At 46.8% G+C, this 14,039-nt stretch overlaps 1 protein-coding gene across 11 annotated transcripts in view; it reads left to right on the forward strand.

Moving 5' to 3' along the window:
• The window catches only part of ST8SIA1 (ST8 alpha-N-acetyl-neuraminide alpha-2,8-sialyltransferase 1), a 325,545-nt gene that overhangs the window by 214,208 nt on the left and 97,298 nt on the right, over positions 1-14,039 (forward strand). The window contains exon 6 of one of the 11 annotated variants that reach the window (XR_016441877.1): positions 1,806-1,955. The exons of 9 other annotated variants lie outside the window; for them this stretch is intronic. The gene's annotated coding sequence lies outside the window, so the exon portion shown is untranslated. Of the gene's footprint in view, positions 1-1,805; positions 1,956-14,039 lie in introns of those variants that run through there. One more of the 11 variants, XR_016441879.1, reaches the window with a different exon arrangement.

Raw genomic sequence — 14,039 nt, forward strand, 5'->3', positions numbered from 1 at the left:
CAAAATCCGACCCTGAGGAAGAGAAGCTATACACATCAGACACTGAGAACCGCTGAGCCCTGGGAGGAGCACTTGTCCCCTCATCAGGATCCACAGCATCAGGTCCTTTTGGAGCAGCACCCTCCAAGGGGACCTGGGGGGCACATCAGTCCCTGATCTCTTGGGTGGGGCACTCTCTCGGGCCAGGCACTCTTGCTCTCGAGCCACTTGCAGCTCCCAGGGGTCCAACCTCCATATCAACCTCATCATCCTCAAGGAGCTGAGAAGTGGAGGAGGGCCGTCGAACTCCACCACCACTTCTCCCACTCCCAGGTCACCCCCGAGTACCACAAGGTCCAGGGGAGATGTCAAGGAGGCAGGTGGGGGTAGGGGGCAGGCCTTGCTCACTAATTTCAGTTCCCCTTGAAGGGATAACGAGGCCTTTTTAGAAAACCCTCTTTTTTTCTGGGGTTTGCTCTTCCCAGCAGGAGGGGCCAAATCGTCCCCTGAGGGGGGAGGAAAAAGGAGGGTCAGGTCCACTGCTACAGAGCTAGTTGACTCCGATGAAACAGGGAGTGACTGGGAGGAAGGCCCTTACCCACCACCTGATGGGGCTGCAGCACCAGAGCTGGATGAACCACCATCAGGGGGAATCCACAGTTGGCTGTGCTGCAGCCAGCTTCTTTGGACATTGGGTAGCCAGGTGGGACTTGCTGCCATACTGAAAGCAAGAGGTAGCCCCAATGTTGAGATAGATGTCATAAAGCTGCCTGTCAAACAGGAAGGACATGGACTGAGGCAAACCCTGACCTTCTCTGTTAAGAATCATAAATAGCTGCCTTTTAAAGGATAGGCCATGCTGGAGCTCAGGGACCTTGCTGCCAAGCAGCAGTCTATGGACTAGCCCCTTAATCATGCCATAAGGGCACAGGCGGTTAGTGAGGTCATTGTATGAGAGAAATGGAGGCACGTTCGAGGCTACCACATGAACAACTGGTATGTCTAGGGGGGTACGAGGCAAAAAACACCCCGACCAACACACCTGCTACCACAACCTCATGCACTAAAGCAGGGGAGCTGAGGAAGCTGATGGGGATTGAACTCACCTGGGCAGCATAGAGGACATGTTTGCAGCCTATAAGTGTCCCCGCAGCAGCAGCACACTCCTCCACTCGAATGGAGGGAGGGGCATGAAGCCAGAGACCAAAGCTCTGGTCCGGAGGGGCAGAAGCCCCAGCAGTGAACCACTGGGAGCTGCCTTCAGCCATTCCAGCAAAAAAAATGGTTAACCCTGCAAGGAACCCGAGGGATGGGAGGTGGGGGGTGGGCAGCCCTCTGGAGCAGGGAACAAAGAAGCTGGAAACAAACAAACTAATTAATCCCAGGGGAGAGGAGCAAAGTAAGCAATGTGGCAGGGAGGGGAAGGGAAAAACATAAGCAGCAGAAAAGCTGAGGGAGAGGGAGGGAAAACTAAATATGCCTTGAGAGAGGGGGAGGGGAGAGAGAGAGGGTGATTGCAGGAGAAAGGGCTGAGAAAAGCAGGAAAAAGGCAGGAAAAAAGTAATGAAAAGTGGGGGACTATAGTAGGAAATGAGTCAGACTCTCTAGGGGACAAAACAAAACAAGAGACGAAAAAGGCTTACAAAACAGGAAGAAGCTTTCAGAGCTCTGAGCAAACACTCCTGTCCATAGCCTTTTTGAAAGAAAGAAAGAAATGTAAATAATTCCAAATGTTGCAACATCGTTGTTTTAAACCATTTTTATTTATTTGTTCTTGTTGAATGAAATACTATTATTTGTCTAATTTCTACTGTCTTGATCCTCAGCTGTATGTGTGCTGCTTCCCAGGGACATAAGCCGTCGTACCAATACAGCTAGATCCTAGTGATGTCCCCGCTGTTCAGGGATCCTTTGAAAGCATGTTGTTGAAATAGTAGCTCGTGTGCTACCATCTCTCACAGGAGCCAGTACAGCAGGTATAACTCAGGTTGGAAAGCATTGCAGTCAATGTTCTTTGTCATAGGCTGGATTCCCTAGTGGCTCTTGGGCTGTTGGCATCATTGCCGTTTTGTGTTGGACTGATCACCCCATACCACAGCCAAATTCCATAGCTTTCATCATGGCCTTTTTATGTGAACTATTGACCCCAGTTTTGGAGAAGCAAGAACTTTTAGAGTTGACTTTCATTCCTCTTTGATTAGTCAGTAATGCTTCAGAATAATTGCATGTTTTTTTGTTCAGTTCTTGGGCATTTATTATAACATCAAACATGTGGGACCTGTGCAGTATTAATGTGACTGTCGTAAATTCTTTGACAGAATTTCTTCTGTAATTCAGCATTAATTATACAGATCATTAGAGGGGTGCAGATTATTCTTTGTACTATCTGAATTAGAAAGCCTTTTTTTATTCTGTAGCTAATATGAATTTGTTTTCTTAAGCACTCAAAAAGTGAGCACCTTTGGTAGGAGTGATGGTAGGAGTGTTTCTGATGTAGGGGAAATGGCTGCCTCAAGGGATTGTTAAAAGAACATAAAGGTTGTCATGCGTAGGCTGTTGTTTTAAATCCATCTCTTGTTAGTAGTATGGGGAAAAAAAAACACATTTTCCATCTGATCGGTTCTAAGTCACCTGAGACATATTAATTGATCATTCCTGGTAGATTGCTGCTTCAATGCCATGGAGGACCTGGTCTGCCAAGGGTATAGTCTGAGGGCCAGGACAGTCTGAAGTCTAGTGGTTAGGCCACTTAGCTGGGAAATGGAGACCCCAGTTCATGTCCATTCTCAGACTGATTCAAAGGTCTATCCTACTTCTTGAGCTAGTATCTGGACCCCAGGATATCATTGGGGAGGGGGGATGGTATCCCAAACATTCCTGTTGTCAGCATGCTGCTTTATTAGAAGAGCCAAGACACCAGGTTCTGTTTTCTCAGGCAGTGAATGTTTAAATGTTTCTAAGAGTGGAAAAGTTTCGGCAGGGGAGATTGTGAGCCATGTATCTCAAACAGAAGTATTCACTAGGGTAATAGTGATACTGCAGTGAGATGCGGGAATGTTATCCCATCAGGCAGAGGGAAGAGATGAACTCATGCCTCTCATGTTTTGGGAGAAAGTTCTAATTACTGAGGTATGCTATTATCATCATTTGAAATCATGAATTTGACCCTTTTTAAAGTGTGTTAGAAAAAATGAAATACAAAACTCTAGAACTCTTGGTTCAGAGGTGCTACCTTTTATTAGACCAACTAAGAAATCACAAAAAAAACCCACATTTTCTGCAAGCTTTTGGACACGTGCCTTTCCTCAGGTTCAGGGGAACATCATAGTTTCATAGTTAGTAGGGTTGGAAGGGACCTGAGCAGATCATCAAGTCCGACCCCTGCCATGGCAGGAAAGAGCACTGGGGTCGAACGACCCCAGCAAGGTGATTGTCATGCCTTGTCTTAAAGACCCCCAGGGCAGGAGCCAGCACCACTTCTCTTGGGAGTTGGTTCCAGATCCTAGCCGCCCTGACAGTGACGTAGCACCTCCTGATGTCTAATCTGGACTTACCCTCTGCCAGCTTATGACCGTTATTTCTAGTCACTCCTGGTAGTGCTCGGGGGAACAGGGACTTCCTCAATGCCTGCTGGTCCCCTCTAACTAGTTTGTAACAGGCCACTAGATCCCCCCTCAGCCTTCTGTTGTGGAGGCTGAACAGGTTCAGGTCCCATAGCCTCTCCCTGTAGGGCCTGCCTTGCTGCCCCCTCATCATGCGAGTGGCCTCCTCTGGACCCTCTCCATGTTGTCCACATCCCTCTTGAAGTGCGGTGCCCAGAACTGGACGCAGTACTCCAGCTGCGGCCTGACCAGTGCCACATAGAGGGGGAGTATCACCTCCTTGGACCTGCTTGAGATGCATCTGTAGATGCATGACAAGGTGCGGTTGGCCTTCCTGACTGCATCCCTACACTGCCGGCCCATGGTCATCTTGGCATCAATAATGACTCTGAGATCCTTTTCTGCCTGTATACTGACGAGAAGGGAGTTCCCCAGCCTGTAGGTATGCTGCTGGTTCTTCCTTCCCAGGTGCATCACTTTGCGCTTGTCAGTGTTGAATCCCATCCTATTTTCATCCACCCACCCCTGTAACTTGTCTAGGTCTGATTGTGAATTTAATATTTTTTTCACAAACTCAGCTTATGGTGCAGTCATAATTAACCATCTTTAATTTTCCCTGAGCCTGAGGAAGGGCGTGTATGCCCAAAAGCATGTAAAAAAAGATATTTTTTTTGCAATTTCTTAGGTGGTCTAATGAAAGATATCTCTGAACCAAAAGTTCTAGAGTTTTGCATTTCTTTTTGTCTCAGACCAACACAGCTACAAAATGCATCTTAGAAAAATGAAATATTTCATTTCTTCTGGTCAGATACAGTGTTTGACATGAAACCTTTTGGGTTGTTTTTTTTAGCTGAAACTGAAATTGAATCAATTGTTTTAATTTGGTTTCTTATGAACCATTTTAATTAATTATTGTTTGGAATGACTGAAACCACATTTTGGAGCAAGTTTGCTATTTGTATATTAGATTATAAAGTCTGGGGTAGCAGATGTCAATTCATGTTCTATATTAAGGGAGCTCCCACTTGGTTCACCTATAGATATTATCACAATTACAGATATTACCTAATATTAACTTTATGGAAGATAGATTTTTTTCTCTATGTGCGGTATTAAAAAAATAGACAATATTTTTTCTACATGTGAAATGGGAAGGAAACTGATTGCTTTTAGAAAGATTCTGACATAATGTAGGAGCAAACACAACTGAACCTCTTGCATGTAGAATCTAAGTGAACTAGTAGGTTAATTAAAAGATTTCATTTTGCTCCATCAATCGTGTGTGGTAGGACCAGGCAGTGAGCACTCAGTTCCAGCTTCTTTTTGAAGCCAATTGCTTTAAACCTAGTATTTTCTACATCTTTCACTCCTTCTAAGATTAACTTCAAGCTTTCTTTTTTCTTTTGATTTGTATGACTTGAATATAATTACAAGAGGAGAAAAGGTTTGTTTTTTTTTAACTCAAAACCCTTTTGCAAACGTTGAAACAGTTTAAAAGATTGTCAAACTTTCAGATTCCCTGTGCTTTACCCACCCCACTTTGTGTATTTTGCTGATGATGATCTAGCAATAGCAGTTCCAACTAAGTACATGCTGTACCAGCACTTGAGGAAGCTTGGCAGCTTAATCATGCTGAGGAAGTTATACATCATACTTTCTCTGAAGTCTAGGGAAAGAGCTGATGTACAGGAAAACTTGAACCCCACTGTAGAAACTGGGCAGCTTTGAGAAGGTACCAATCAGCACTTCCAGATATAGATACATTGAATGTGAGCATGAACTTGAAAGAATTGACACTACTTGATATTAGATGTCAGTCAAGTTATAGTTATCTTACCAAATGGAAGGTTGCTTCTCTATCATTTCCTTGCTTTCTCTGGTACAAGTGGCCAGGTCCTTTGCAGGAGCAGAAGTAGTATCTTTCAAAGATCATTGAAGCCAATCTTTCATTGACTTCAGTGGACTTTGGTTTCGGTCACAGTTGCACTCCTTGGACTGCCTTTAATTGTCCCAGGCTAGTGTCTCTTGTACTGCTAACTTTCCCCAAAGTCTAAGGAAGTGACAGGAAGTGTGTGAAACTTTAGACTAGCTTGAAGAAGTAGCCTGCTGAAGATGGGAGTTCAGCTGCCTTCCCTGGAGAGTGCTTTAAAGTTTCATGAATTCATTATATTAAAACATGAAGCACCTCGTGGGGTACTTGTAGGTGTAATGTATGACTCCAAGGGCCCCTCTATACATACAGGTAAAGGCATGATGGGATCTATTGCATGATCCACACAGTTGCACCTCCTGTCATGCCACACACCCTTTTTCCAGTGGATGCAGAGCCCAGGATTGGACTCCCCCTTCATGGCTGGGAGCTCCTTCAGCTGATGCGATCTCCCAGCCACAGCTGATGCAGTCTCCTAGCTGTGGGATCCTAGCCACAGTCAGCTGATCAGAGGTTCCAGCTGGGAGAACACATGTGCAACCCCGATCCTGGGAGCTCCCAGCTGACAGGGCTCCCAGCCATGGTTGGGAGGGCTATGCACTCCCATAGCTAAGAGATGGTAGCTGATGTGATCTCCCAGCTGTGAGGGTGTACATCAGCTGCAGTCTCCTAGCAATAGGATGCACTCGGAGCTGTTCTGTGATTTCATATCAGCTGTAGTTTCCTAGTTGCAGGGGTGCGTGAGGCCCCTCTGTTGCTGGGAGCCCTTTCAGCTGGGAACTCCCATGCCTCATGGTACGCATAGCCCCCCACCCCCAGCTGGGAGCTCTGATCAGCTGGTGGGTCTCCCAGCCACAGGGGCCCCTGATCACATGTTCAATTAATGGTATGATAGGAAGCAGCTATAAAATTATTCCATGTATTTTGTGGAATACCTTTGTAACTTATTCTTCTTTTTATCGTGTCATTAGTTGATTGATTATATGTCATCTGGGGACCACTTAAGTTATGATTTGGAGGGTCCCAGGACTCATGACAAGAACACCCAGTTCCATTCATGAGTGTGGGGGGCAAATTAGCACATGGATCCTTTATGTGGGGAATTTGAAATACACCTACATAGTGAGGTTGTGGGATCACCACGGCTTGAAATGCAGTTGTCTGTTCTGGGGTCTAGCCCAGTGAACTATATGGTAAATCCTTTTGGCTTTGGATTAATACCATGCATAGCTTGTACTATATATAAGTAGGTACAAAATTGCTGCTTAATAATTTTATTTAGATGACACTAAATGCTTAAAATCATGTCACTCTGCCAATGATTCTGCTTTGTCTCCACATTGGTATGATTTGAAAGCAGTGGTCTCTAAAGAGCCAAACCAATATGGATGGCCTCTTACCTTTTGAAAGCTGAGATTTATATCAGGTAATAGAAAGTATTGGTACCAAGCTCTGCTGGTTTTGAAAACATTATACTTTGGGTTAACAGGATGGAGAGCAGCCACATGTCCCAAAGTAATAACTGGATACAATTTTGAGGTTCAATCTCTCTCAAACCCCCACAGTACTATAGACAAATTCTATGTTTTATTGAAAAATGGAGACTGATCATTTCAATGGCACTTTATTTCCACCACTCTCCCACATTATACTCCCACAGCATTACACATCTCTTGTAATTAAGATCAACAACTGTAGTTTACTGTCTGAAAAAAATGCTTAGAAAGGAACACTTGCAAAGGAAGGGATGGGGAAAGGCAATTCAACAGGAATTCTTATGCACAAGTGATGCATCCTTGCTTAAAACACTGGCATCTGTATGACTATGTCATAGTCTGTGCCCAGGACCATGACAATGTACGTCACCAAAGCATGACCAGTGCAGGTGACTGCCAGACGGATTATCGATTGATATATTGTATCATGTCTATGTGTATCACCCTAAAACTATGTAAACAAAAGAAGCAACCAAGGGAGAGATTCAGTATTGAGAGCTTGAAAGACCCTGCTAAAACCAATCATCCCCAGTAGCACCTTATAAGAAACAATCCTACTTCTCTGATGATTGGATCACCATTAATCACTGGGAGGGCCTCAAGAAAGGCTTCCATGAGGCATGTAAAGAATTTTTAGGCTTCTCCACAAAGCATCATCATTTGCAAATGCATAATTTGCAGCAGTGAAGCAAATTAGTGGCTGTTCCCTGTGGCTGCTCTCAAACAGCTGGAGACAGAAGTCTCAAACATCTAGGTTAGGGATAGAAGTTACACATAAACTGGTTTAAGTCATCAGAAACTGGTTTAAAGTTGTAACAGAACAGAAGCTCAGTGCACATAAGCCAGTTTCAAAATGGTCGAAACTAGTTTAAGATAAACCTGGTTGAATACAGTATCAGACTTAACTAATTTGGGTCAAAACAGTCCCCCAGAATCCCAGCATATTTTGCAGCCCTGGGCTGGGGTGGGCTGGGCTGCCTGCTCCAGTAGTGAAGGGTTGAGGGGCAGGGACTGCCAACCCCAGGCAAACCGGCTGGGGTCTGGGGCCAGGGAGGGGAGTTAAACCCCCAGTTAAACCATGTTTCCCCCAAGTACAGAGCTGGCCTGCCCTGCTAAGCTTACTGGAAGTTTCTGCAGGCTGTGACTGTGGACTACAAATCCCAGAGGCACCTGGAAGCAGGAAGAGGAAGTGATGAGCAACACTGCAGAGTTCTGCTTCTGTAATTGTGGACTGCAAATCCCAGAGACCTCCAGAGCAGCAGGAAAAGGAAGTGAATACACAGCCCATGCTAGCTATGTGCCAGAGATCTGTGTTTTAGTGGCCCCCTGGCTTCTGGTCTGAGCTACTACAAGCATGTGGCTCCATTTCCTGAATAAATGCGTGTCCAGTTGTTTCTCAGTTTAATCTCTGCAGCTTTGGCTAACCTTCAAAGACTGAATCAGTTCAGCCTTGGGCTTTTTGACTGTCTGTACTTAGCCCTACAGGGGAGGGAAGAAATTCCTAGGACCCATTTTACTTCTAAATTTCCAGATTTGGTTTGTGAAAATAAGAGTGTGCAGATAGCTTTTCCTCCTTTCCTGAGGCCACAATGTAGATGTACCTATAAGATAGAGACTTTAAGTTCAAGGTTGTGCTGTTGCAACATATACTGTACTGAATGTACAAATCTTTCACCAATGTCAGTGGAAGGGGACCCTCTCCCCCACAAAGGCCAGCAGAGCTGCTTAGCTAAGGAGTGAGGCAAATACTTGTATTCCTGTGTGGCTGGGCACCTTTTGGTGCCTGCCACTTTAAGAGCTGGAGCAGGTACCAGCAAGTTTGTAATTAGGGTGGCCATTTTCAAACTCGGGCACCAGTTTGGTGCCAGCAGCTGAGGCAAAAACATCAGCCTGCCAAGCTCCTGCTCCTGGAACAACCAGGAGCAGGAGCTATGGGGATAGTTTGGAGACTCCTAGTCTCAGGCATGACCTGAAACTGCACCCTGCTGGGGAAGGGTGGCCTGGTGGGGCTCCCTGTGGTGAGGGAGTCCCCAAGAAATGCTAGGCCAGTTACCTTCCCAGTGAAAGGCAGGGAAGGGTGCCTCATAACCCTAGCCTCCACTCCACAGTGGGTGATTATGAGGGTGGTGGCCAGGTCTGCCTATCGTGGCACCTGAGCACAGACAGAGACCTGAGGACGGGGCAGTAGTAGTTGTGGCCCCAAAGAGGGGGTAGTTGTATATTCCTGGGAAGGGGCAGTAGTAATGGAACCAGAGGGGGTAGTTGTGTGGCCCTGGAGAGGAGGTAATTGTGAGGCCCCACACAGAGTAGGGTGCGCATCAGCAGCCTGAAGGACTGTGTGTTTGGGGGCTGAGTAAGGCTCAAGTGACAGCCTGAAGGGCTGTCCCAGGGTGTGCTGAGTAGGAGCACATGTGCATCCTGAAGGCTAGCACATGGGTCAACCCCATAGGGAGAGAATGTGAGCGGTTTGTGAATAGTTGCCCAGAGAGGGGTGAGAGTGGCAGTTGTTCAGACAGCTGGTGTGCCAACCCCGGTGATGTATGTTAAGTCCTGGTGTGCGCCCTCAGAAGGGAGGTCAGGTGCTAGTCTAAGTATGAGGCCTGGTGCGTGCCTCCAGGTGAAGGCCAGATGCTAGGCTGAGATGCCATCTGCGAGGCATAGGTCACGGCATAGGGAAGGTACAGAGCTTTGTATAGTACCCCTGGTATCGGGGCAAGGTAATGGGCAGCCTCCCACAAATAACAAGAAATATTAGATAAAGTCATGGCAGGAGCGACAGGGCAGACTACGCTAGACAGGTGGATAGGCTGGCTGGTGTGCTAGCCCTGGAGAGTTCCCACTGTCACATTTGTAAGTGTGTAACAGCACATGAATTTCTCCTGCATGCTTAGGAGGAGAGGTTCACAGTATCTTCTGCTGAAATAAGAGTCTGACTGAGAGCAAGGTTGCAGTTGAGAGGCGTAGAGTTAGAATTTTGTGCTTTATAAAGTGTATCTGCACCAAACAATTTAGCCCTGAGTGGGATTTCTAGAAAATGGCTGTTAGGAATCTTGTGTCCTGCAGATTATCAGCTTGGCCATTTGTGAAATGTCACAAAACTGGCCAAGATTCCTTGGGATTTTTTTCCACTGAAGCTTCAGATTGGAAAATAGCAAGCTCCATTTGCTTCTAATCTCCCCCTTGCCAGAAACACAGGTTGGGCAGCAGCTTTTTGGCTGTTCAAGAACAAACTGAGCCATAATCAGTATGTTTTAGACTTCTACGTGGTATCTTCACTGATTGTACTATGCCCATCTGTTGAGCTAGGCGTGGTGCCTACAGACAGTGTGATCGAGATCATTTGACTATGGTCAAACAGTTTCCAAGAAAAAATGTCAATTTTTTATTTTTTGAAGGGCAGGTTGCAACAGCACTTTGAATGCTATTCCTCTTGTGCAACATTATTGCCATACTGGTGCCATATGTATCTTCATACTGGGTGACATCTGTTGGGACTCACAAGCCAGAAAAATCTGGAATAATGGATATTTAAAGAGGCAGCTAGAAAATGAAGAATATCTAATGTGTTATCTCAACATTTCATAGTCTTCTACTGAACGTTTAGAGGGGGATAGAAACAAAAGCCAGAAGGTAAGTAAAGAGTCAGGGGGCTAGGATAAAAACAGGCAATAGCAGTAGACTTAGCATTGTTCTCAGGAAGCAAATAGACAAATCAGTGAATTACCTGATGTGTTTATACACTAATGTGAGTAGGGGGAATAAGCAGGAAGAAGTGGAGGTCCTAGTACAATCATGGAATTATGATATAATTGGTCCTGGGTAATTGGAAAGGACAACTAGTGCCCATCTCAAGGAATCTGTTGTGAAGAGCCTAAAGGAGAATAAAATGGTCAGGTTCAGTCAGCATGGAATCACCAAGAGCAAATCATGCCTGGCCAACCTGACTTCTGTGTATGACAGGATAACAGGCTCTGTGGATATGGGGTATGGATGTGATATACCTTGACTTTAGCAAGGCTTTTCATACTATCTCCCACAACATTTTCATTAACAAGTTGAGGAAATGCAGACTAGATCACAGACTAGATCCTGTTCAACATCTTCATTAATGATGTGGACATTGGAGTCAGGAGTGGACTGGCCAAGTTCGCTGATGACACCAAACTTTGCGGCAAAGCATCCACGCCAGAAGATAGGCGGGTGACCCAGGCTGACCTGGACAAGCTCAGCAAATGGGCGGATGAGAACCTGATGGTGTTTAACACCGAAAAATGCAAGGTTCTCCACCTTGGGAGGAAAAACCTGCAGCATCCTTATAGGCTCAGCAGTGCTACGTTGGATAGCACTACAGAAGAAAGAGACTTGGGGGTCATCATTGACCACAAGATGAACATGAGCCTGCAATGCGATGCTGCGGCTAGTAAAGCGACCAAAACGCTGGCTTGCATCCATAGATGCTTCTCGAGCAAATCCCGGGACGTCATTCTCCCCTTGTACTCGGCCTTGGTGAGGCCGCAGCTGGAGTACTGCGTCCAGTTTTGGGCTCCACAATTCAAAAAGGATGTGGAGAAGCTTGAGAGAGTCCAGAGGAGAGCCACGCGCATGATCAGAGGTCAGGAAAACAGATCTTACGATGATAGGCTGAGAGCCATGGGACTCTTTAGCCTGGAAAAGCGTAGGCTCAGGGGTGATCTGAAGGCCACCTATAAGTTTATCAAGGGTGACCACCAGGATCTGGGGGAACGTTTGTTCACCAGAGCGCCCCAAGGGATGACGAGGTCGAACGGTCACAAACTCCTGCAAGACCGTTTCAGGCTGGACATAAGGAAGAATTTCTTTACTGTCCGAGCCCCCAAGGTCTGGAATAGTCTGCCAGTGGTGGTGGTTCAAGCGCCTACATTGAAAACCTTCAAGAGTAAATTGGATGCTTATCTTGCTGGGATCCTATGACCCCAGCTGACTTCCTGCCCTTTGGGCAGGGGGCTGGACTCGATGATCTCCCAAGGTCCCTTCCAGCCCTAATGTCTATGAAATCTATGAAATCTATGAAATTCTTAATCATGGTGTGACAGCACCCTGGGGTGCCTTTATCATTTCAAGGGTGCTTTGGGATGCCAGGCAATGTTAGCACTGTTAGTGTGAAAACGTGATTCACATGATAAACCTGGAGATTTCAAATAATAAATCCATAGTATTAACAACATTCTGATTTGTTATGATCTTTCTGAGTTCTTTGGAACAGAAGAATTACTCTATTATTTTTCCATAGTCAAAAAACAAGAGAAAACTAAGAACTAACATTTTTTGAGGGGTGCCTCAAGTCTAAAAATGTTGAGAACTACTGAACTAGATAAAAGTACTGTAAGGTGGATCCATAACTGGTTGGATCATTGTGCTCAACAAATAAGCATCAAAGAGCATCCACCTGTCAGCTGGAGCCCAGCACCACTCAGCCCCAGTGGCCCAGCTCCCAGACAGTGCATGTCACCCTGCCAAGTCACACTGCACCCATGCCATGAGGCAGCAGCCTTGTGGGTGCCAGGTCAGGGGGGTGATCCCTGCTGCACTGTGCTACATGGGGGGTTCTGCCATGAGCACCCAGAGGCCCCAATCACTGCTGCTGCAGCCGGTGAGTGCAAAGCTTTAAAGAAAGAAGAAGGAAAAAATGTTCTGCACTCACCAGCTGCAGCAGCGGCAATTGGGACCTCTGAGTGCTTGTGGCAGAGACCCCTTGCTCAGTGTAGGGCATTGGGGGGTAGTAGGGATCCCTCCCCCCTAGTTGGCATCCACGCAGCAGCTGTCACATCATGCAGGTTCAGCACGGCTTGGCAGGGTACAGCATGCTGTCTGGGAGCTGAGGCTGCTGGGGCTAAGTGTTGCCGGGCTCTGGCTGACAGGTGGAGCTGCCCCAGCTCCCAGACGGTGTGTGGTACCCTGCCAAGCTGTGCTGCGCCCATGTGATGTGACAGCTGCCGTGTGGGTGACAAGCAGGAGAGGCAATCCCTGCTGCCCCACACTGCCCTGCACTGCACAGGAGGGCTCTGCCATGAACCCTCAGAGGCCCCAATTACCGCTGCTGTAGCCAATGGGTGCGGGGTTTTGTTGGGTTTTTTTTTTTAAGTGCTGGGAGGCTGAGGCCAGGTGGAGGATGAGGCTGAGCAGGGCAGTCAAGATCTTTCTGACTATGATCATGCTTAAGCATCAGAACAGGCTTCCTAGAGAAATAGTGGAATCTGCCTTGCTGGAAATTTTCTAGAGTAAATTAGACACATGACAGAGATGGTTTAGTCAGAGATTATCATTGAACTGGAAGCGGAACTAGGCCCTGTGAGGTTCTTTCCAGCCCTATTTTCCTATAATCATAATGTAGGTATCCTTATAAAGTTTAAACTCCCCTCCCTTACCTCTGCCTCAGCGTGCCAGCCTGACTGGCATCAGATAATGACCCCCACCCCTCTGCTCAAGCAGGGAGCAGGGTAAAAGCCAGGCAGGGGCTGCTTTGCCCCTGCTAGGCAGACATTGGCTAGGGTCCCATGCAGACAGGAGGGAAATTTAAACCTCCCTCCCCCTCCTCTGCCTCAGTCTGAGGGCATGACTGGTGTCTGGCCATGTCCCCCACCCCTCTGCTCGAGCAGGCAGCAAGGGAAAAGACTATGAGGGGCTGATCCACCCCTGCCAGGCGGACCCTGGCTGGGGTTCATAGCCAGGTTTCCCACCCCCACCTCCTTCTCAGCCAACTGGAGCAGTGATACTGTTCCAGCTTGGGAAAAAAGGGGTGGGGCCAACCCTGCTCTGCTGGAGCAGACAGCACAGCCCAGGGCTGCAAAGCAGCCTGGGATGCTGGGGTACTGTGGGTTAACTTGAACCAGGAAGGGGTATGGGACAGAAGTTCCCTAAACTGGTTTGACCTAAATCAGTTAAGTCTGATACCACATCCAACCAGTTTTCTCTTAAACTGATTTTGGCCATTTTGGAAGTGGTTTAAGTGCACTGATCTTCTGTGGAGCAACAACACCAGCAACAACACACAGT

Source organism: Crocodylus siamensis, chromosome 4 (assembly GCF_052110815.1).
Source record: "Crocodylus siamensis isolate JL-2025a chromosome 4, ASM5211081v1, whole genome shotgun sequence".
In the NCBI taxonomy this organism is placed as follows: Eukaryota; Metazoa; Chordata; order Crocodylia; family Crocodylidae; genus Crocodylus; species Crocodylus siamensis.